Source organism: Scyliorhinus torazame, chromosome 5, assembly GCF_047496885.1.
Source record: "Scyliorhinus torazame isolate Kashiwa2021f chromosome 5, sScyTor2.1, whole genome shotgun sequence".
Classification (NCBI taxonomy): domain Eukaryota; kingdom Metazoa; phylum Chordata; class Chondrichthyes; order Carcharhiniformes; family Scyliorhinidae; genus Scyliorhinus; species Scyliorhinus torazame.
The window spans coordinates 141,876,575-141,900,813 of NC_092711.1; the positions used below are offsets into that span (position 1 = coordinate 141,876,575).

The following is a 24,239-nucleotide window of genomic DNA, read 5'->3' on the forward strand; positions in this document are numbered from 1 at the left end:
ACCCAGTATCCGAAGGTTCTTCCTTCGCGCTCCATTTTCTAGGGCTTCGATCCTTTCAGTACACTTTTTATGAAGTGCCTCGTGCGTCTGTGTCTTAACCGCCAGGCCCAGGATCTCGTCCTCAATATCTGTCACCTTCTGCTCCACCACACGGAGCTCTGTCTCCTGGGTCTTTAATGTCTCCTTGAGCCCCTCAATTGCCTGTAGCAACGGGGTCAGCACCTCCCTCTTCAGCAGCTCCACGCACCGTCTCACAATTTCATGCTCAGGCCCCCATGTCGCCTGCGCTTTCTCCGCCGCCATCTTGTACTTCTCTCTTTCTGACCCTTTGGTCGACGATTCCTCGCGCTGCAGCCGCCGCCGCCGGTTTTTTCCTCCTTCGTTTGGGGGGGACTCCCTTCTCACACGCCCCACACCGGGTTGCGTCGTCGAAAAATTCCCCGTTGAGGCTCTTAAAAGAGCCCGACGGTCCGTCGGAGCTGGAGCCGCCGAAGCGTGCGGCTAGCTAGGCATCACCGCAACCTGAAGTCCCTTCAGTGGCCTTGATGAGGTCTTTTCACAGTTGTTCCCTCTGCTGCTAGAATTCACCTTTGATACAGGCCCTCAGGTCAGCTTGCAGCTTTAAGCTTGCCCTTCCCCCGCCTGCATGCTGGAAGAGGCCCTGTTTATCCTGTAGTTGCAGCCAAATCTTTCACTGTTTCTGCGTGTGTCTGGCAACCAAGAGACATACCCTTCCTGGGGGACACTGTCGGGGGAATATTGCCGCCTTCTTCCCACACCGGGAAATGTCAAACAAATGCCGTGGGGGCCCTGTAAAAGAGCCCAAAAGTCCGTTCCAAGCAGGAGCTGCCGAATATGCGACCTAGCTCTGCATAGCCGCACCCGGAAGCCCGGTTCTGCCATGGTTAACGCTTGGGTAATAATAGAAAGACACGACCCTAGATAAGATAATCCGAGTCCCTGCAACACTTGAGGAGAAGAAGACATTCAGTCGGCGCTCACAGAATAACAACTCCCTTCAACAGGATAAAATATAACAAATTCAGACAACAACACCATGATAGGAAAGAGTCCGGATTAGAGCCTGTGTTAGTCCGAGCTGCAAACCATTCCTCCAAATTCATGCGTTTCATGGATTTAGCGAAGGCCAATGCAGTAGTCGGATTATCGAAGGACTTGACGGAGTTGTCGGATACAATTTTCAGGGTCACAGGATAAAGCGACATAATTCACTATAAGGTGAGGTGGGAGCCAGGTCTCACCTCACCTTACCCGTCTCCAGGACCCTCTGGTAATCTTTCAAGTTGTGGAAGTGAATGATTACAGGCCTGGGATGAAAACTATCCCTCGGCCTCAAAGACAGGATCTGATGCCCTTTCTAATTGGAAACACCCAGGCTTCACATCCAGCTTGAGAAAACGTGGCAGCCGGACCTCGAAGAACCGAACGGGAGCCTCACCCTCCACACCTTCTGGCAGGCCGACGACTCGAATGTTCTTTCTCTGACCCTCGGTTCTCCAAGTTCTCCAGGAGTCCCCCACATCACTTGGCCGGTTTCCAAGGATTGAATTTGTGCCTCCGCCGAGGAGGCATCTTGCTCAACGTTCAGGATTCTCTCCTCCGGATCATCGAGCCTCTTCATGGTGTTTTACAGCTCGGCTTCATGAGCTCACAGATATTGAGTCAGCTCACTCAGCCTCTGGTCAATAACACGGAGAATGTCGCTGACATAGATCGGCCAATGATCCCACAGAATAGATGAGCAGGCTCGATGGGCCGAATGGCCAACTGCAGCTCGTATTTGTTATGATCTCTGTGTCCAGGACAGGAAGCAGTGAGCATGGATCTGTCAATCAGCCTGAATCAGCACCGTCAGGAGAATTGGGAGGATGAATATTAGATACAGCAGAGTGAGAATGGAGGGAGAGTGTGTGGGATGGAGATTTACAGTTTTGGGGGAATGAGAGAGGAAAGAATGTTCTCTAGAAACTGGAATTGTCTGTTCTGAATTTCTGTCCTGTACTGACAGTGATGTCTTTTGTAAATTGTTTTTACAGGATATTAGAAGAGGAGGAATTACAGACAGAAATCTCATACTTCACGTCTCAATCTGGCTGAGTCTCTCAAATCCTTGGAACTGAATATCACCGGACTTTGTATCTAGAAGGAGAAATATTTGTGAGAAATAAAAGGCTTCAACTGATAGTCAAACCTGGAGAGACACGAGGACACCCAAAACATGGAGAAACCGTGGAAATGTGGGGACTGTGGGAAGGGATTCAGGGTCCCATCTCAGCTGAAAGTTCATCGGCGCATTCACACTGGGGAGAGGCCGTTCACCTGCTCTGTGTGTATGAAGGGATTCACTGAATTATCCGTCCTGTGGAAACACCAGCGAGTTCACACTGGGGAGAGGCCGTTCACCTGCTCTCAGTGTGCGAAGGGCTTCACTCAGTTATCCAGCCTGCAGACACACCAGCAGGTTCACACTGGGGAGAGGCCGTTCATCTGCTCTCAGTGTGAGAAGGGATTCACTCGGTTATACATCCTGCAGACACACCAGCGAGTTCACACTGGGGAGAAGCCGTTCACCTGCTCTCAGTGTGGGAAGGGATTCACTCAATCATCCAATCTGCAGACACACCAGCGAGTTCACACTGGGGAGAGGCCGTTCACCTGCTCTCAGTGTGGGAAGGGATTCACTCAATCATCCGTCCTGCGGATACATCAGCGAATTCACACTGGGGAGAGGCCGTTCACCTGCTCTCAGTGTGAGAAGGGATTCATTACTTCATCGAAACTGCGGATACATCAGCGAGTTCACACTGGGGAGAAGCCGTTCACCTGCTCTTAGTGTGGGAAGGGATTAATTTGGTTATCCAACCTGCAGAGGCACCAGCGTGTTCACACAGGGAGACGGCGTTAACCTGCTCTTAGTGAGAGAAGGGATTCAGATAGCCATACACCCTGCAGACACACCAGCGAGTTCACACTGGGGAGAGGCCGTTCACCTGCTCTCAGTGTGCGAAGGGCTTCACTCAGTTATCCGCCCTGCAGAGACACCAGCGAGTTCACACTAGGGAGAGGCTGTTCATCTGCTCTCATTGTGAGAAGGGATTCACTCGGTTATCCCACCTGCGGAAACACCAGCGTGTTCACTCTGGGGAGAGGCCGTTCACCTGCTCTCAGTGTGAGAAGGGATTTATTACTTCATCGATCCTGCGGACACATCAGCGCGTTCACACAGGGGAGAGGCCGTTCACCTGTTCTCAGTGTGGGAAGGGATTCACTCGGTTATCCAACCTGCAGAGGCACCAGCGAGTTCACACAGGGAGAAGGCGTTAACCTGCTCTTAGTGAGAGAAGGGATTCAGATATCCATACACCCTGCAGGAACACTAGTGAATTCACACCTGGAAGAGGCCATTCACCTGCTCTGAGCAGGGGAGACATTCAATGATCCGTCCCAACTACGGAGACACTAGCGAGTTAATTCTGGGGAGAGACCATTCATCTGCTCTCAATGTGGGGAAGGGTTTTGTGATTCATCACACGTGTTGTGACTCCAACAAGTTCACAATAAATTACAGATGTTGACGCCGTTGTTATTGTTCCTGCTCTCACTGACATCCAGGACTGCATTTTGTTCTTCCTGACATCTGGTGAATGGTGATGATTGGAGGGTTTCTTTCTGCTGGACTGGCCGGTCGAACACCCCTGCCTCCGGTGGGCTGACCATTTTTGAGGCTAGTTGCGATTACCTGGTTCCAAGTTTGACGAGGAGCACAGAATGAAAAGGTGTTTGCACGTTGGAAGATATTTAGTTCCCAAAGCAGCCACATTGCCATGAAGATGGGCTATGGTGGTTACATGGTTCTTCTGTCTAATTTATCTGGGTGTTTCTCGCAGAAGGAAACTGTCATGGTATGAGGGGCAAGTTGTCTGGTAGATTGGGAAATTATAATAAACATACCACTGAAAGTGGCAACGCAGGTGGATAAGGAGCTAAGAAGGCAGAGGGCATGCTTGTCTTCATTGGTCGGGGCATTGAGTATGAAAATTGAGCAAGTCATGCTGCAGCTGTACAGAGCCTTAGTTAGGCCACACGTGGAATATTGCCTACAATTCTGGTCACCACATTACCAAAAGGATGCGGAGGCTTTGGAGAGAGTACAGAGGAGGTTTACCAGGATGTTGCCTGGCCTGGAGGGTATTAGCTGTCAGGAGAGGTTGGATAAACTCGGATTGTTTTCATTCGAGTGATGGAGGATGAGGGACGACCTGATAAAAGTTTACAAAATTCTGAGTGGCACGGACAGAGTGGATAGTCCGAAGCTTTTTCCCAGGTTGGAAAAGTCAATTACCAGATGACATCGGTTTAAGGTGCGAGGGGCAAAGTTTTAAAAATATATTTTATTAAGGCATTTATGCTTTTATAACAACAAGCAATACAAATGTAAACATAGTTCAGTGTGTAAACATGCCTCCATCTCCCACTGCTCCCGCCTATAAAATAGCCTAACTCTCCCCCCCCCCCCCTATCCCATCACCCCCACCCTCCCCTTTATTGCCTCGGCTGACAGTTTAGTTTTCTCCGAAGAAGTCGATAAACGGCTGCCACCTCCGAACGAACCCTAACGTTGATCCTCTCAGGGCAGGGGCGGATCTACTATGAGACTAATGAAGCTTCAGATTCAGGGCCCCTAATCCCAGAGGGGCCCCAGAAGCGACTTTACAAGGCAGTCATAAATTAATTGGCAGGACTTCACTAAAGCAGATAAGTCAGTGCTGGGTCCCAGGTTAAAAGGAAAGTGATTATTCTGCTGCAAAAATGCGATCAGGAAATGCTGAGGATCAAAATTTGCCTCCTCTTCCTAATGTAGCTGTGTCTCGATGAAGAGTGTCACCCCGCGTAAGTGTTTGGGTTAATGCCAGTGTGTGTGTGATTGGGTATTCAAAGAATGCTGATGTGGCCTGGCTCACGGGACTGCTCTCCCCTCATGCACTCTTCACTTGGTCAGTTTCACTCGGGTCACATATTTTGCAGCTGTGTATCGGAGGAATGAGAAAGAGCTGGCTCCAAACCTCAGCACAAACACTGGCGCCCTGCTTTGCTAGTTTTGTCTTCAGCCATAGTGTTGATACATTCTGTCCCAGGGCCCTTTCTCTGCCTTCTTTGAAACGCAAAGCTCACTCAGCCTGGGAACTCACGGTGTGAATTCAGATGCCCCCCTTTGCCGGTTTGCTATTTCATTCTCCCAGCCTTCATCTCAGTTTTTACCAGCAGAACTCTCTGTTGCTGTCTAATTCGTACACAAGTGCGATGTGCTGTGCTGACACCCTGGTCCTGTGCTGTCAGCTCCAATATGCCGAGATATGTTTTTGAATGCACATATTTCATTTTGCTCTCCGACACTTGGGATGTTGTGAGTGTGTACGGTAGCCCATGCAGCCTCTGCTTTTGTTTCATGAGTTTTCAGGTTTGCCGTAACATGTTATGATTGCTGCACTTGACAATCAATGATAAACAGACAAAAGAAAACCCCCCCTTTGCAGTCCTGTGCGTGAGAGCAAACCACAATGTATCCGGTGAAACATTATACAGACAGGTGTCACTGTACCAATGTTCATTATAGAGTCAGAGATACAGGTCTCACTGTACCAGTGTTTATTGTAGAGTCAGTGGTACAGGTCTCACAGCACCAATGTTCATTATAGACATGTATTTGAAGGTTATCTTCTGCTATCATCTTTACTTTCGTTTGTTAAAGAACTCAGAGAAAATTCAGCCGATAGGATTGCACACTATGAATCAGAAGCAAAAGGTTAGTGTGAAGATATCACACAAGTTATTCTGATGCTTCCAAACGCATTGTTACAAGGAAATTTTGAGATGGAACAAGTGGTATTGCTTCTTTGAGAGGAGCTTACAAATTTAGGATAGAAGTTCTATATCAACTCTATGGCTGCTTGATAATCCAGTTACGCAAGAGGATTGACCCATATGAGCAGATTGCGAAAAGGTTCGAGTTTCTCTCAGAATGGTGAACGATTCTGAAATTGATGAGGACAGTATTAAACTTATAATATCGTATTACAAAGATGATATTGACCACAAATTAGTAAACAAGTGTTATCAGTTCACCTTAGGAAATCCCAGCACACAGAAGCAAACACGCCATCTAAAATGCAATGCGCACAAGTTCTTCAGCTTATTTGTGAGCAACACCTCATTGAAGTGTTCCTCAATATTACTACTGTGCTTAAGCTGTACTTTACAATGCCTATCACGAGCTATGAAGCAGATCACGAGCTATGAAGCAGAAAGGAATTTTTCAAAGCTATCATTTATAAAGAACAAATTTTGGTCTACCATGACTGAAGAGCGCTTAAATTCTTTATGCATATTGTCTCTAGAAAATAACTTTGCAAGGAAGCTCTCATATGACAAAGCTGTACGTAAATATGTTGCTAGAAAAAACAGAAAAAAGAATATTTTGTAAAATGTGCTTCATGTAGTATGTATTCTCATAGGTGTCTAAAATAAAAGATTATATTGACCGTGGTCTTTTCTATGTTTTATTTCATCATTCTATGATGCATCATGCATGTATATAACATTTCCCTAATTTTCATCCCACCATAACTCGAAAACTATAAGCATAGGAATTTTTTATTCACACCAGTGACTTTGACATGTGAGATAATCCAGTATAGCAATTTTAATCAAAATCTGAGATATAGTGGTTAAAGTTTTAAGAAATTGTGGTGATCTGTCGAGGAACAACCCCATTGAAGGAGATAACAGTGGTTACCCAGACCTCGTTGCTGGTTGCCTCCATAACAGTTCAAGCTTCAGGGCCCCAAAAATGTTGGTCCGCCACTGACTGTGGTTCCTGTGAAACTTGCAACACAACATCCGGCGGACATTCATCAGTAATTCAAAATATCACATTTCAAATTCCAAAACATTGATAGTTAATCTTTTTCGCAATTAGGTTTTGATCAAAATTTGAATAGTTTCCAAAATTTTGTTGATCTTTTTCTCAAGTAAAACTATCACGTTTGCTGAACATGCACAAACTCCCCTGAGTCATACCGGGCAGAAACATTAAAACGTACTCATCTGTAATTATGAGGCAAAGTTTCCTGGTTCAGATTTGTTGTTAAACATTAACACACGTCATCTCACAGCCATGGGATATTTACACTTCCACAAGTTTTGAATGAGATCCTTTCTTCCCTGGCTCCACAGTGGGTGGGAGAGGGACAAGCAGCAGGATTTTACCCCAACTCCCCATTCACCCGCTGCCAGCAGAACGCGGGGACTGCAGCTTCAATCAGCGGGTTACTGCCCATCTCAGGGACACTGTAACCAGGAGCAAACCTCCCATACACCGAGCACAGGCTCAGAAACATGCAGGTAGATTATACCCCGCTCACTTAACCTCCGAGCAACATTGACACAATCCCTCAGTGAGTGGCGCTTCCTTTGAGATTCTTTAGCTGTATTCAGATCCTGTGACCCCAATGGACTGAACACTTTCAGTTAGAAGTCTTGTTGTCATCACGTTGGAGATTTACACCCAGATTTTGGAGATATTTGTGTCTGTGAGCAATAAAATCTGGCCCAATACCACCCAAATTTTCACTTGCATCAACATCTCTCCCATTTGTAGCCAATCACTGTCCGTTTCTTCCTGCCTCTGTATTTGTTCTCGACCTGCTGCACTTGTGACTTTTTCAGCCCTGATGTGAAGCGACAAATGCCACTGAACTGATTCTGGCATAGCTCTTTTCTGTGAAACTGCGGGCCTGTGCCGTGGGGGCACTCTTTCCCTTCCGCCTCCGCCACGGTCTCCACCATGGCGGAGGTGGAAGAGACTCCCTCCACTGCGCATGTGTGGGAAACTGTCAGCTGACGCTCCCAAGCATGCGCCGCCCGGAGATGTCATTTCGCGCCAGCTGGCGGGGCACCAAAGGCCTTTTCCGCCAGCTGGCGGGGCGGAAATTCCTCCGGCGCGGGCCTAGCCCCTCAGTATTGGGGCTCGGCCCCCCAAGATGCCCGTCTGATTTGCGCCGTTTTGGGCACCAGTCGGCGGACATCGCGCCGTTTCCGGAGAATTTCGCCCCTTTTCTGTGAAACTGCGATTCAGCTTCATTGAAGGTTTTGGTGGACAACAATAATTCATCATTCCCTGACCGGGAATGGAACCCGGGCTGCGGCGGTGAAAGGGCCGAATCCTAACCACTAGACCACCAGGAAAACTGACAAGGAAAGTTTCAACCCGGGTTGACAGTACATCACTCACCTTTTATTTTGATTTCCGAGTTTTCATTAGAAGTATACAAAATTACATGTTTAAAATGAACACAAGTGACATCTGCAATCCATCACAACACCGATTGTTGTTCGCTGTAACATGAAATCGACAGTGAGGTGAAATAGTCCCAAAAGCTGCTCATGTGTAACTTCCAATTTCCAAAACCCACCAACCTTATCACTGTGGCTGCTGTGAAACCTACAACACAACATCCGGCGGACATTCATCAGTAATTGGAAATAATACACTTCAATTTTTGAAAACATTGATAGTTAATCTTTTTCGCAATTAAGTTTTGATCAAAATTAGAATAGTTTCCATTTTTTGTTGATCTTTTTCTGAAGTAAAACTATCACGTTTGCTGAACATATACGACTCCCCTGCTTCACACTGGGCATGAACAATAAAACGTACTCATCTGTAATTATGAGGCAACATTAACACAACAAGTCATCTCACAGCCTTGTGACACTTCCACAAGTTTTGAATGAGATTATTTCTTGCCTGGCTCCACAGTGGGTGAGAGAGGGACAAGCAGCAGGATTTTACCCGAACTCTCCATTTACCCGCTGCCAGCAGAACTCTGTGTCTCTACCCGGCTTCAGCAAAGTAATTTAACCTGGCCGATGGCAATGACTAGTAAACCCCATAAAAAGCGGCTTTTCTTCAGGGAAATTATGTGCTCAGACCTTAAGGAAGGCAACCAGAGGTTATTCCAAACAGCAATTTAATATTTGGGGATGTAATCTCCCCCACTCCGCAGATTGCCAAACTGTAAATTATCGAGGAAAAAAGCTTCCTCTTCTCCGTTACCTGTTGCTGTAATGAGCCCACCCCCCGGGGCTCTGGACTAACCTGATTTCTGAACATGGATCGGAGACTTGCTGAACTTTCCTCCCAAGCTCAAGTTAACCACAATTAACTGGACATGTTCAGGACTTTCTTTCTGATGTGGAATTAGCTCAGACACAGTGGAGGCTGCCACGTTTCTGCGGGAATGGACAACAATGTGTAGGGGGCGGTTAAAAGGCAGGGGAATGGCCCTAAACCATGATTCTCATTTGGAGAGCCGGTTCAGACACCATGGAGCAAATGACCTCCTTCTGTGCAGTAACACTTCATTGAATCTGCGATGGGCACTAAAGTGAAAGTAACCATGGTGAACTGGACCGCCTATGTCGGTTATTTATACGTGACCTTCCTCAATGTGTCCGTCTGTAACTGAACCTCTCAACACTGAATGTAATGGCAATGACTTGGGACTGTCTATTATGAAAGCTGTCGTGTAGAACTGGGCTCAGTGTAACCTTTCTGGTCTGGGCGAGTATTCACAATATATATTGATGATTTAGATGAAGGAACAAAATGTAATATTTCCAAATTTGCAGATGACACCAAGTTGGGTGAGAGGGTGAGCTGTGAGGAGAATGCAGAGATCCTTTAGTGTGAATTGCACAAGTTGAGTGAGTGGGTAAATGAATGGCAGATGCAGTATAATTGGGATATCTGCGAGATTATCCACTTTGGTTGTAAAACAAGATGGCAGATTATTATCTGAATGGCCATAAATTAGAAGAGGGGAATGTGCAATGAGACCTGGGTGTCCTCATACACCAGTCACTGAAGGTAAGCATGCAGGTACAGCAGGCATTAAAGAAGCCAAATGGCATGCTGGTCTTCAGAGCGAGAGGAATCGAGTACTGGAGCAGGGATGTATTGCTGCAATTATACAGGGCCTTGGTAGGCAACACCTAGAATATTGTCTGCAGCTTTGATCTCCTTATCTGAGGAAGGATGTTCTTGTTATAGAGGAAGTGCAGCGAAGGTTTACCAGGCTAATTCCTGGGATGGCAGGACTGAAGTATGAGGAGAGATTGAATCGGTTAGGATTGTATTCATTGGAGTTCAGAAGAATAAGGGGGGATTGCATAGAAACCTATAACATTCTAACAGGACTGGACAGGGTAGATGCAGGAAAGATGTTCCTAATGGTGGTTGTCCAGAACCAGGGGTATGAGGCTACGAGGTTGACGATTTAGGACAGAGATGAGGAGAAATTTCTTCACACAAAGATGGTAAGCCTGTGGAATTTGTTACCGCAACTGAGTCCAAAATATTGTATGGCTTCGAGGAGCAGTTATATATAACACTTTGGGCGAAGGGACCAAAGGAGATATGGGGGAAGGAGGGATTTGGCTCCTGAGTTGGGTGTTGAACCATGATCACACTGAATGGCGGAGTGGGCTTGAAGGGAAGAAAGGCCTCCTCCTCCTGCTCCCATTTTTTCTATGTTTCTATGAATGTAACGGTGCTGAACTCGAACTTCCCACATTGAAACCAACTGGACGTAGCTGGAAATGCTCCTAATTAATATACAGATGTTTGAATGAAGCTGGGTGCACAGTTTCAGAGTTATTTGTAAAAGGGGCTGTGATGCCATCTCATCACTGGCACTGAGTAAATAATCACGGGGGAGAACCTGACTGTGTTTCCCATTAGGGCTCTGGTCAATCATCCATTAAACCACTAACTCGGCATTATCGGCTTGAAGCCGCGCACACGTCCCGTTTCCTTCATTCCAACCCAACGTTATTATTCGATTATAGTTAATGAAGGGATGTAATTGGGAGCATTCTGTCTCTCTGTCTATTTTAAGTTGCAGCTGTGTCAGAACATCTGTAAAGTCTGGCAGCAGCTGCACAAATAAGACCATAAGATATAGGAGCTGAAATAGGCCATTCGGCCCATCGAGTCTACTCCGCCATTCAATCATGGCTAATATTTTTCTCATCCCCATTCTCCTGCCTTCTCCCCATAACCCTTGATACCCTTATTAATCAGGATCCTGGGCAGCACGGTGGCGCAGTGGTTAGGCCTCATAGCGCCGAGGTCCCAGATTCGATCCCAGCTCTGGGTCACTGTCCATGTGGAGTTTGCACATTCTCCCCGTGTTTGTGCGGGTTTCACCTCCACAACCCAAAGATGTGCAGGGTAGGTGGATTGGACAAGCTAAATTGCCGCTTAATTGTAAACAATGAATTGACTACTCTATTTTTTTTTTAAAATTAATCAAGAACCTATCTATCTCTGTCTTAAAGGCACTCAGTGATTTGGCCTCCACAGCCTTCTGCGACAAAGAGTTCCACAGATTCACCACCCTCTGGCTGAAGAAATTCTTCCTCATCTCTGTTTTAAAGGATCATCCATTTAGCCTGAGATGGTGTCCTCTGGTCTTTAAGACAGAGACAGATAGATTTTTGATCAATAGGGGGTTCAGGAGTTATGGGGCGAAGGCAGGAGAATGGGGATGAGAAAAATATCAGCCATGCTTGAATGGCGGAGCAGACTCGATGGGCCGAGTGGCCCAATTCTGCTCCTATGTCTTATGGTCTTATGGTCATTGCGGGCATCTTGCTCCAAATGGCCTTTTATCATCTGTCAGTTCTTCTGGCTCAGGTTGACACCAAAAGGCTCAGGCAGCTATGAGGAGAAGGTCTCAGAGTTAACAGTGGGTTCAGCCAACATCACTACTCAAATTCTTAAATCAATAATTGTCCCTTCGCTGCTCTCAGCTTGAGAATTTTATCAAACAATGTGATTGACGAGTTTACGAACGGGGTGATAGAACATAGAACATTACAGCGAAGTACAGGCCCTTCGGCCCTCGATGTTGCACCGACCTGTGAAACCACTCTAAAGCCCATCTACACTAATCCCTTATCGTCCATATGTCTATCCAATGACCATTTGAAAGCCCTTAGTGTTGGCGGCAGGGCATTCCACGCCCTTACTACTCTCTGAGTAAAGAACCTACCTCTGACATCTGTCTTACATCTATCTCCCCTCAATTTAAAGCTCTGTCCCCTCGTGCTAGACATCAACATCCGAGGAAGAAGGCTCTCACTGTCCACCCTATCCAATCCTCTGATAATCTTGTATGCCTCAATTAAGTCACCTCTTAACCTTCTTCTCTCTAACGAAAACAGCCTCAAGTCCCTCAGCCTTTCCTCATAAGATCTTCCCTCCATACCAGGCAACATTCTAGTAAATCTCCTCTGCACCCTTTCCAATGCTTCCACATCCTTCCTATAATGCGGCGACCAGAATTGCACGCAATACTCCAAATGGGGCCGCACCAGTTTTGTACAGCTGCAACATGACCTCATGGCTCCGAACCTCAATCCCTCTACCAATAAAAGCTAACACACCGTACGCCTTATTAACAACCCTCTCAGCCTGGGTGGCAACTTTCAGGGATCTATGTACATGGACACCGAGATCTCTCTGCTCATCCACACTGCCAAGAATCTTACCATTAGCCCAGTACTCTGTCTTCCTGTTATTCCTTCCAAAATGAATCACCTCACACTTTTCTGCATTAAACTCCATTTGCCACCTCTCAGCCCAGTGCTGCAGCTTATCTATGTCCCTCTGTAACTTGTAACATCTGTCCGCACCGTCCACAACTCCACCGACTTTAGTATCATCTGCAAATTTACTCACCCATCCTTCTACACCCTCCTCCAGGTCATTTATAAAAATGACAAACAGCAGTGGCCCCAAAACAGATCCTTGTGGCCACCACTAGTAACTGGACTCCAGTCCGAACATTTCCCATCAACCACCATCCTTTGTCTTCTTCCAGCTAGCCAATTTCTGATCCAAACTGCTAAATCACCCTGAATCCCATGCCTCCGTGGTTTCTGCAGTAGCCTACCGTGGGGAACCTTATCAAACGCTTTCCTGAAATCCATATACACCACATCAACTGCTTTACCCTCATCCACATGTTTGGTCACCTTCTCAAAGAACTCAATAAAGTTTGTGAAGCAAGACCTACCCTTCACAAAACCGTGTTGACTACCTCTAATCAAATTATTCCTTTCCAGGTGATTATACATCCTATCTCTTATAAACCTTTCCAAGATTTTGCCCACAACAGAAGTAAGGCTCTATAGTTACCGGAGTTGTCTCTACTCCCCTTCTTGAACAAGGGAACAACATTTGCTATCCTCCAGTCTTCTGGCACTATTCATGTAGACAAAGATGACTTAAAGATCAAAGCCAAAGGCTCAGCAATCTCCTACCTAGCTTCCTAGAGAATCCTAGGATAACTCCCATCCGGCCCAGGGGACTTATCTATTTTCACACTTTCCAGAATTACTAACACCTCCTCCTTATGAACCTCAAGCCCTTCTAGTCTAGAAGCCTGAATCTCAGTATTCTCCTCGACAACATTGTCTTTTTCCTGTGTGAAGACTGACAAAAAATATTCATTTAGCACCTCTCCTATCGCCTCGGACTCCAAGCACAACTTCCCACTACTGTCCTTGACTGGCCCTACTCTTACCCTAGTCATTCGTTTATTCCTGACATATCTATAGAAAGCTTTAGGATTATCCTTGATCCTACCTGCCAAAGACTTCTCATGTCCCCTCCTGGCTCTTCTTAGCTCTCTCTTTAGGTCCTTCCTAGCTAACTTGTAACTCTCGAGCGCCCTAACTGAACCTTCATGTCTCATCTTTACATAAGCCTCCTTCTTCCTCTTGACAAATGTTTCGACTGCTTTAGTAAACCACGGTTCCCTTGCTCGACCACTTCCTCCCTGCCTGACAGGTACATACTTATCAAGGACACGCAGTAGCTGTTCCTTGAACAAGCTCCACATTTCCATTGTGCCGATGCCCTGCAGTTTTCCTCTCCATCCAATGCATCCTAAGTCTTGCCTCATCGCATCATAATTGCCTTTCCCCCAGATATAACTCTTGCCCTGCGGTATATACCTTTCCCTTTCCATCACTAAAGTAAACGTAATCGAATTGTGGTCATTATCACCAAAGCGCTCACCTACCTCCAAATCTAACACCTGTCCTGGTTCATTACCCAGTACCAAATCCAATATGGCCTCGCCTCTCATTGGCCTATCTACATACTGTGTCAGGAAACCCTCCTGCACACATTGGACAAAAACGGACCCATCTAAAGTACTCGAACTATAGAGTTTCCAGTCAATATTTGGAAACTTAAAGTCCCCCATAACAACTACCCTGTTGCTTTCGCTCCTATCCAGAATCATCTTTGCAATCCTTTCCTCTACATCTCTGGAACTTTTCGGAGGCTACAGAAAACCCCTAACAGGGTGACCTCTCCTTTCCTGTTTCTAACCTCAGCCCATACTACCTCAGTAGCCGAGTCCTCATCAAACGTCCTTTCTGCCACCGTAATACTGTCCTTGACTAACAATGCCACTCCTCCCCCTCTTTTACCACCTTCCCTGCGCTTACTGGAATATCTAAACGCCGGCACCTGCAACAACCTGTAGCCACTTAAAATGGCCAACTCCCGATTCAAAATGGCGAACGGCAAAGGCCGATGGGAAAATCAGGCAACAAGACTAAAACGAGCAGCTGCAGGTTGGCTGTGTATTTACCTCTGGAAAGGCCAGACACTATCGATACCTGCAACCATCAGCATAACAAAACAACAGCCACCTGCATACTAATGAGCAATCCCCGGGAACAATAAGCAACACAAAGCAAAACCAGACTCTTCGGCGCCAGCAGAAGCCTACACAAAAGGAGGTGAACGAGCACCTCAAGACCGCCCATCGATCAGGGAACCGCTCCAGCGTTGGAGAAAATCGAACCAAGCGATTGGGACAAAGTCCAATCACTTGGGACCAGGTACAGGGTCCGCCCCGAAAGGCGGGAAGCCCCTGGGAACTATAAGAATTGAGACCCAAGTTCAAGTCGCTGTCTTCTCCACGTCCTCTCCAGCTTCACGCTTCATCAGCTCCTCTTCAGCTCTGCGTCCTGCCCAGGTCACCCAGCAACAACGAACCAACAGTGACCATGACTGGCGCAGTGAAGATCGAACCTGTAAGTCTTACTTCAATGCGCTCTATGAGATAGGCGCTCCTAGCTACCAATCTGTACCAACTTCGAATCCCGCAGGCTCAGAACCCGAATGAAAGGCCATTTGTTTCCCTGACCTGGTGGGCCAGTTTCAAGTTAAGTATAGGCCTGTTAGTTGTAGAAGTAGCTTAGACATAGAATTTGTGCATGGCAGCACGGTAGCATTGTGGATAGCACAATTGCTTCACAGCTCCAGGGTCCCAGGTTCGATTCCGGCTTGGGTCACTGTCTGTGCGGAGTCTGCACATCCTCCCCGTGTGTGCGTGGGTTTCCTCCGGGTGCTCCGGTTTCCTCCCACAGTCCAAAGATGTGCAGGTCAGGTGGATTGGCCATGATAAATTGCCCTTAGTGTCCAAAATTGCCCTTAGTGTTGGGTGGGGTTACTGGGTTATGGGGATAGGGTGGAGGTGTTGACCTTGGGTAGGATGCTCTTTCCAAGAGCCGGTGCAGACTCGATGGGCCGAATGGCCTCCTTCTGCACTGCAAATTCTATGATAATTAAAAAAAAATTCTATGATAATTAGTAGCGATTACTGTGTATAATAAATGTGCTATGATTTAAACCTTACTAATCGGTGTGTTGGATTATTGATCATTACTCGGACTTGAACCACGTGGCGGTATCATAAAGATACCTGGTGACTCAGGAGCAAAGGTAATAAAACAGAGCAATTGAATTAAGGCAAAGTTAACAACAAACCATTCCTGGCCCTGCTCTGTCCATGTCTCCGAAATGGCCACAACATCGAAGTCACAGGTACCAACCCATTCCGCAAGTTCACCCACTTTATTCTGGATGCTCCTGGCATTGAAGAAGACACACTTTAAACCACCTTCCTGCCTGCTGGTACACTCCTGCAACTTTGAAACCTTACTCATGACCTCACTACTCTCAACCTCCTGTATACTGGAGCTACAATTCAAGTTCCCAAGCCCCTTCTGAACTAGTTTAAACCCTCCCGAAGAGCATTAGCAAATTCCCCCCCCAGGATATTGGAACCCCTCTGGTCCAGGTGTAGACCATCCCGTTTGTAGAGGTCCCACCAACCCCAGAATGAGCCCCAATTATCCAGAATTCTGAAACCCTCCCTCCTGCACTATCCCTGTAGCCACGTGTTCAACTCCTCTCTCTCCCTATTCCTAGTCTCGCTATCACGTGGCACGGGTAACAACCCAGAGATAATAACTCTGTTTGTCCTAGATCTAAGTTTCCACCCTAGCTCCCTGAATTCCTGTCTTACATCCCTATCCCTTTTCCTACCTATGTCGTTGGTACCTATGTGGACCATGACTTGGGGCTGCTCCCACTTAAGGATCCCGAAAACATGATCCGAGACATCACGCACCCTGGCACCTGGGAGGCAACATGCCAACCGCGAGTCTCTCTCGTTCCCACAGAATCTCCTATCTATCCCCCTAACTATGGAGTCTCCAATGACTAATGCTCTACTCCTCTCCCCACTTCCCTTCTGAGCAACAGGGGCAGACTCTGTGCCAGAGACCTGTACCCCATGGCTTACCCCTGGTATGCCCCCTCCCCCCAACAGTGTCCAATGCGGTATACTTGTTACTAAGGGGAACGACCACAGGGGATCCCTGTACTGACTGCTTCCTCCCAGCCCCTCTCACCGTCACCCATTTATCTTTATTCTTCGGAGTAACTGCATCCCTGAAGCTTCTATCTATGACCACCTCTGCCTCCCGAATGATCCGAAGTTCATCCAGCTCCAGCTCCAGTTCCCTAACGCGGTTTCTGAGGAGCTGGAGATGGGTGCACTTCCCACAGATGAAATCAGGAGGGACACTGACGGAGTCCCTCACCTCAAACATTCTGCAGGAGGAACATTGCACTACCTTCCCTGCCATCCCCTTTAGATAAAAAAAGAAAAAGAAAGAAAGAGCTTACCTGTTATTCACTCCCCTTCTCAGCAAGCACTCACTCAGCAACCACTGCGCCCCGCACAATAATACCTGAGTGAAAATAAAATAAAAACTACTTACCAGTCACCAGCCAATCCCTTACCTGCAGGCCGTGACATCACAGTTCAACTTCTTTCTCCTTCTGCCTGCTGTCGAGCCTTCCTCTTGATCTTTAAAGCGGTTGTTTTTTTGGGGTTAGATGAGTGAAGAAGTGTTTTGGGTTTAAGTGTCACTTGACAACAACTCCTCCACAAACCACCTTCAAGTTAGGGTGAGCACAACGGCGTATGCAAATTTTCCCGGCAACAGCCAATCAGCAGCTCCGCTCTACTGACCTCTGCTGGATGCTTGTCTTCACTTGAACAGCTAGGGTCTCTTTCTCAGGTACACCTTCAAGTTAGGGTGAGCACAACGGCGTATGCAAATTTCCCCCGCAACAGCCAATCAGCAATCAGCCAATCAGCAGCTCCGCTCTAATGATAGTTTTCAATTCATTCACATGAAGAGATCGCTTAAAGTCCGAGCCGGATATAACACATTTTAAATACAAGTGTTGTTATTAATTTATTTTTGGGCTCTGTTATTGCATATATTATTCGTGCGGCACAGTGGTTAGCACTGCTGCCTCACAGCGCCATGGCCCCAGGTTCAGTTCCGCCCTGTGTGGAGGTTGTTCTCCCCATAGTGCATGGGTTTCCTGTGGGTGCTCCGGTTTTCTCCCACAGTCCAAAGATGTGATGGTTAGGTGGATTGGCCATGCTAAATTGTCCCTGAATCTGAAAGGTTTAGATGGGGTTACAGGATTATGGAGATAGGCTGGGGGAGTGGGCCTGGGTGCTCTTTCAGAGGGTTGGTGCGGACTCAATGAGCCGAATGGTCTTCTTCTGTACTGTAGGGATTCTATTCTGTAAAGTATAAAGTATTTAGAGATGTTGTGTAATACGTTATTGATTTTATTTTTTCTACTTGATGTGGTGCCCATGAGTTTGGTTCATGTTATTTCTGGTAACCGTTATGTTCTCCGGCATGGTCTACTAGATTATTGTACATTGTTGTATCATTCACACAGTTCAGTGATAATAAAATACATTTGCGGCGATTTTTAGCACAGAAAAGGAGTTGGTCATGTAAGCCCAATTTAAAAAAAGGGAGGGAGGGAGAAAACGGGGAATCATAGACCGGCTAGCCTGACATCAGTGGTGGAGAGAATACTGGAGTCAATTACTATGGATGAAATAGCTGAACCATTTGGAAAGTGGGACAGGATCGGTCCAAGTCAAGATGGATTCACTAAAGGGAAATCATGCTTGACAGACCTTCTGGAATTTTTGAGGATGTGACCAGAGTGGACAATGGTGAAGCAGTGGATGTTGTGTATCCGGACTTTCAAAAGGTTTTTGACAAGCTCCCACATACGAGATTAGTGAGCAAAATTAAAACTCATGCTATGGGGCGGCAGGTTGGGGGTGGGGGGGGGGGGGGTGTGGGGGGGGGGGGGTGTTGGGGGGGGGGATGGGGGGGGGGTCGGTGGTAATGTATTGACGTGGATAGAGAACTGGTTGGCAGACAGGAATCAGAGAGTGGGAATAAATGGGTCATTTTCAGAGTGGCAGGAAGTGACTAGTGGGGTACTGCAGGGTTCAGTGCTGAGATCCCAACTGTTCCCAAAATACACTAATGATTTGGACGAAGGAATTGCATGCAATATCTCCAAATGTGCAAATGACACTAAGCTGGGTGGCAGAGTGTGCAGTGAGAAGGATGCAAAGAGGCTGCAGGGTGACTTCGACAGGCTGGCTGAGTGGGCATATACTTGGCAAATGCAATATAAAATGGGTAAATGTGAGGTTATCCACTTTGGTGGCAAACGCAGGAAGGCAGATTATTATCTGAATGGTGGCAGTTTAGGAACAGGGGAAGTGTAACGAGGCCTGGGTGACATGGTGGAACAGTCGCTGAAGGTTGGCATACAGGTACAGCAGGTGGTGAGGAAAGCTAATGGCGTGCTGGCCTTCATAGCGAGAGGATTTGAGTATAGGAATAGGGATGTCTTGCTGCAGTTATACAGGGCCTTAGTGAGGCCACACCTTGAGTATTGTGTGCAGTTTTGGTGTCCGAGTTTGAGGAAGGACATCCTTACCATTGAGGGTTTCCAGCGAATGTTCATCTTACTAATTCACAGGATGGCAGGACTGACATTTGAAAGACAGGATCGACTGGGCTTGTACTCACTGGAGTTTAGAAGAACGAGAGGGGATCTCATAGAAACATAGAAAATCCTGATGGGACTGGACAGGCTAAATGCGGGAAGAATGTTCCCGATGTTCGGAACTTCCAGAACTAGGGGGTCCCAGCCTAAGAATAAGGGGTAAGCCACTCAGGACTGAGGTGAGGAAGAATGTCTTCTCTCGGAGAGTTGTGAGCTTGTGGAATTCTCTGCCACAGAAAGCTGTTGGGTCCAGTTCATCGGATATATTCAAGAGGGAGCTGGGATTGGCCCTTGCAGCTAAAGGGATCAAGGGTATGGAGAGAGAGTGGGAGTGGGATACTGAATTTGCATGATCAGCCATGATCGTATTGAATGGTGGTACAGGCTCGAAGGGCCGAATGGCCTACTCCTGCACCTATTTTCTATGTTTCTATGTCGGGGTTGAGCATTGACAAGAAAGTACCAAGAGAAAAGGTGGAGATTTCACACATAAGCCACTAGAATTATGATTTTTCTTTGAATGTATGTGTAATTTAGCTGCTGTCGTAATCTCACCGGCACACATTCTACGCATCCATCTCTCTCTTTATTTCCTAATTGTTGCAGCAAACTTGGCAGCGATCGTGATCCTGTCCCGAGGAAGATGTGGCTACTCCCGATGTATCACCTGCTACTTGGTGTCTATGGCAGTGTCAGACTTCACAGTCATTGTTAGCTCTGTAATACTAAACCGGATTGCTGGCATTTATTTCCCATTCACTTTCCTGTCCATCACACACGTATGTCGTTGCCGTGCTGTCCTAAACTGCACAGTGTTTGGAGTTTCTGTATGGCTAACAGTGGCTTTCACCTTTGACAGATACGTGGCAATTTGTTGCCAAAATCTGAAAACAAAATATTGCAGAGCGAAGCCAGCGGCAGTTGCCATCGTGGCAATTTGTATATGTTGCTGTTTTGCATCTTCTTTCCTGTATTTGATTTATAAACCGTTGTACATAATTAATGACGTGCCCTGGTTCTGCAGTGTAAAGGTCATGTTTTACACATCACCAGTATGGATCGCATATGACTGGATAATCCGCATTTCCACTTGGCTCTCATTCATTCTGATTATATTGCTCAATGCTCTGACCATCAGAAACATCCGAGTGGCCAACAGAGCCCGCAGGAGACTCAGGAGCCAGAACAATGGAGAGAATGAGAGTGACCCGGAGATGGAGAAGCGGAGAAAGTCCATTGTTTTACTGGTCGCCATCTCGGGCAGCTTCATCCTGTCCTATGTGTTAACTGTGATTGCCTTCCTCTACGTTAGGATTGCGGGAACTACTTATTTCTCTGGCTCCAACTTCGAGGAATCAAATTATATTCTGGAGGAAAGCGGAATTATCTTGCAGGTGCTCAGTTACTGCAGCAACCCGTTTATTTATGCTGGGACACAGAGTAAATTCCGAGACGAGTTAAGGAATGGGGTGAAATATCCATTCATTCTGATCCGGAAAATATTTAAATAATGCCAACAGTCCAATGCTGTAATAATTCACCGTTATCGTCCACGTATAAATATTATCCAATCCCAGTTACATTGTCATATTTTGTGTCGTTTATCCTCTGAACGATTTTAGAAATATACAAGCCTGATCACCGCACAATTCAGATTTTAACCTCTTTTCAGTTAGTTGCCAATTCTCTTTCCCGGAGACTCACTGTGTGTGTGGGATGCTCTGTATTGAAGTGATCCTGAATTTACACAGTTCAACCTCTGGTGTGACCTAGGAACCAACTTCCACCAAACAATGGCATTTACCAAATTCAAACAAAATCTGGCCGAATACCAGCCAGATTTTCGCTTGCGTCAGCATCTCTCTCACCTTGCAGCCAATCACTGTCCGTTTCTTCCTGCCTCTGTATTTGTTCTCCACCTGGCTCCACAGTGGGTGAGAGAGGGACAAGCAGCAGGATTTTACCCGAACTCTCCATTCACTTGCTGCCAGCAGAACGCGGGGACTGCAGCTTCAATCAGCGGCTAACTGCCCATCCCGGGGACACTCCAACCAGGAGCAAAGCTCCCAATACACCGAGCACAGGCTCAGAAACATGCAGGTACATTATACCCCGCTCACTTAACCTCCGAGCAGCATTTACACAATCCCTCAGTGAGTGGCCCTTCCTTTGAGCTTCTTCTGTTGTATTCAGCTCCTGTGGCCTCAATGGACTGAATTATTTCAGTTCGAAGTTTTCTTGTCATCACGCCCGAGATTCGGACCCTGATCTGGAGGATAATTGTGTCGGTGTGAGCAACAAAATCTGGCCCAATAACACGCAGATTTGCGCTTGCGTCAACATTTCTCTCAATTGCAGCCAATCACTGTCCGTTTCTTCCTGTCTCTGTATTTGTTCTCGACCTGACTTTTTCAGCTCTTATGTGAAACGACAAATATCACTTAACTGATTCTGGCAGAGCTCTTTTGAAACTGCGATTCAGCTTCGTTGAACGGTTTGGTGGACAACAATAAAGCATCATTCCCTGACCGGGAATTGAACCCGGGCCGCGGCGGTGAGAGCGCCAAATCCTAACCACTAGACCACCAGGGAAACTGACAAACAGGGTTTTAACCCGTCTGACAGCATATCATTCGCCTTTCATTCTTATTTCCCAGTTTTAATTAGAAATATACAAAATTACATGTTTAGAATGAACAGAAGTGAAATCGTCAGACAATCACAACAGCAATTGTTGTTCGCTGGTACACGAAATCGACAGTGAGGTGAGATAGCCCAACAAGCTGCTCATGTGTAACTTCCAATTTCCAAAACCCACCAACTTGATCACTGTGGCTCCTGTGAAACTTACAACGCAACATCCGGCGGACATTCATCAGTAAATAGAAATAACTCATTTCAGTTGTTAAAAACATTTTTGTCGCAATTAAGTTTTGATCAAAATTTGAAGTTTCCAGTTTATGTTGATCTTTTTCTGAAGTGAAACTGTCACGTTTGCTGAACATAAACAAACTCCCCTGTTTCAGACAGGGCAGGAACATTAAAACTTACTCATCTGTAATTAGGAGGCAAAGCTTCCTCATTCCGATTTGTTGTTAAACATTAACACAACACGTCATCTCACAGCCTTGTGACATTTACACTTTTGGAATGTGTTTCTCTCTTCCCCGGGTCCACAGTGGGTGAGAGAGGGACAGGCAGCAGGATTTTACCCTAATTCTCCATTCACCCGCTGCCAGCAGAACGTGGGGAATTGCAGCTTCAATCAGCGGCTAACTGCCCATCCCGGGGACACTGTAACCAGGAGCAAAGCTCCCAATACACCGAGCACAGGCTCAGAAACATGCAGGTAGATTATACCCCGCTCACTTAACCTCCGAGCAGCATTTACACAATCCCTCAGTGAGTATCATTTCCTTTGAGCTTCTTCTGTTGTATTCAGCTCCTGTGACCTCAATGGACTGAATAATTTGAGTTCGAAGTTTTCTTGTCATCACGCCCGAGATTCGGACCCTGATCGGGGGGGGGGGGAAGATTATTGTGTCTGTGTGATCATCAAAATCTGGCCCAACACCACTCAAATTTTCGCTTGCTTCATAATCTCTCTCACTTTGCAGCCAATCACTGTCAGTTTCTTCCTGCCTCTGTATTTGTTCTCCACCTGCTGCACTTGTGACTTTTTCAGCTCTGATGTGAAACGACAAATGTCACTGAACTGATTCTGGCACAGCTCTTTTCTGTGAAACTACGATTCAGCTTCGTTGAACGGTTTGGTGGACAACAATAATTCATCATTCCCTGACCGGGAATTGAACCCGGGCCGCGGCGGTGAGAGCGCCGAATCCTAACCACTAGACCACCAGGGTAACAGACAAACAGGGTTTTAACCCGTCTGACAGTATAGCATTCGCCTTTCATTCTTATTTCCCAGTTTTAATTAGAAATATACAAAATTACATATTTAGAATGAACAGAAGTGACATCTTTAGCTAATCACAACAGCAATTGTTGTTCGCTGGAACATGAAATCGACAGTGAGGTGAAATAGCCCAACAAGCTGCTCATGTGTAACTTCCAATTTCCAAAACCCACCAACTTGATCACTGTGGCTCCTGTGAAACTTACAACGCAACATCCGGCAGACATTCATCAGTAAATAGGAATAACTCATTTCAATTGTTAAAAACATTTTTTGTCGCAATTAAGTTTTGATCAAAATTTGAAGTTTCCAGTTTATGTTGATCTTTTTCTGAAGTGAAACTATCACGTTTGCTGAACATAAACAAACTCCCCTGTTTCAGACAGGGCAGGAACATTAAAACTTACTCATCTGTAATTAGGAGGCAAAGCTTCCTCATTCCGATTTGTTGTTAAACATTAACACAACACGTCATCTCACAGCCTTGTGACATTTACACTTTTGGAATGTGTTTCTCTCTTCCCCGGCTCCACAGTGGGTGAGAGAGGGACAAGCAGCAGGATTTTACCCTAATTCTCCATTCACCCGCTGCCAGCAGAACGCAGGGACTGCAGCTTCAATCAGCGGCTAACTGCCCATCACGGGGACACTGTAACCAGGAGCAAAGCTCCCAATACACCGAGCACAGGCTCAGAAACATGCAGGTAGATTATACCCCGCTCACTTAACCTCCGAGCAGCATTTACACAATCCCTCAGTGTGTATCATTTCCTTTGAGCTTCTTCTGTTGTATTCAGCTCCTGTGACCTCAATGGACTGAATAATTTGTGTTCGAAGTTTTCTTGTTATCACGCCCGAGATTCGGACCCTGATCGGGGGGGGGGATTACTGTGTCTGTGTGAGCATCAAAATCTGGCCCAATACCACTCAAATTTTCGCTTGCTTCATAATCTC

At 46.5% G+C, this 24,239-nt stretch overlaps 2 non-coding genes across 2 annotated transcripts; both read right to left on the minus strand.

Annotated features, from left to right (window-relative positions):
- Positions 1–21,886: 21,886 nt before the first annotated feature.
- trnae-cuc (transfer RNA glutamic acid (anticodon CUC)) lies at positions 21,887–21,958 on the minus strand. The gene has a single exon. It is a non-coding gene; the product is annotated as a tRNA-Glu (tRNA).
- A 1,202-nt stretch (positions 21,959–23,160) lies between these two features.
- Positions 23,161–23,232, minus strand: trnae-cuc (transfer RNA glutamic acid (anticodon CUC)). Its single transcript has one exon. It is a non-coding gene; the product is annotated as a tRNA-Glu (tRNA).
- Between the last annotated feature and the right edge of the window lie 1,007 nt (positions 23,233–24,239).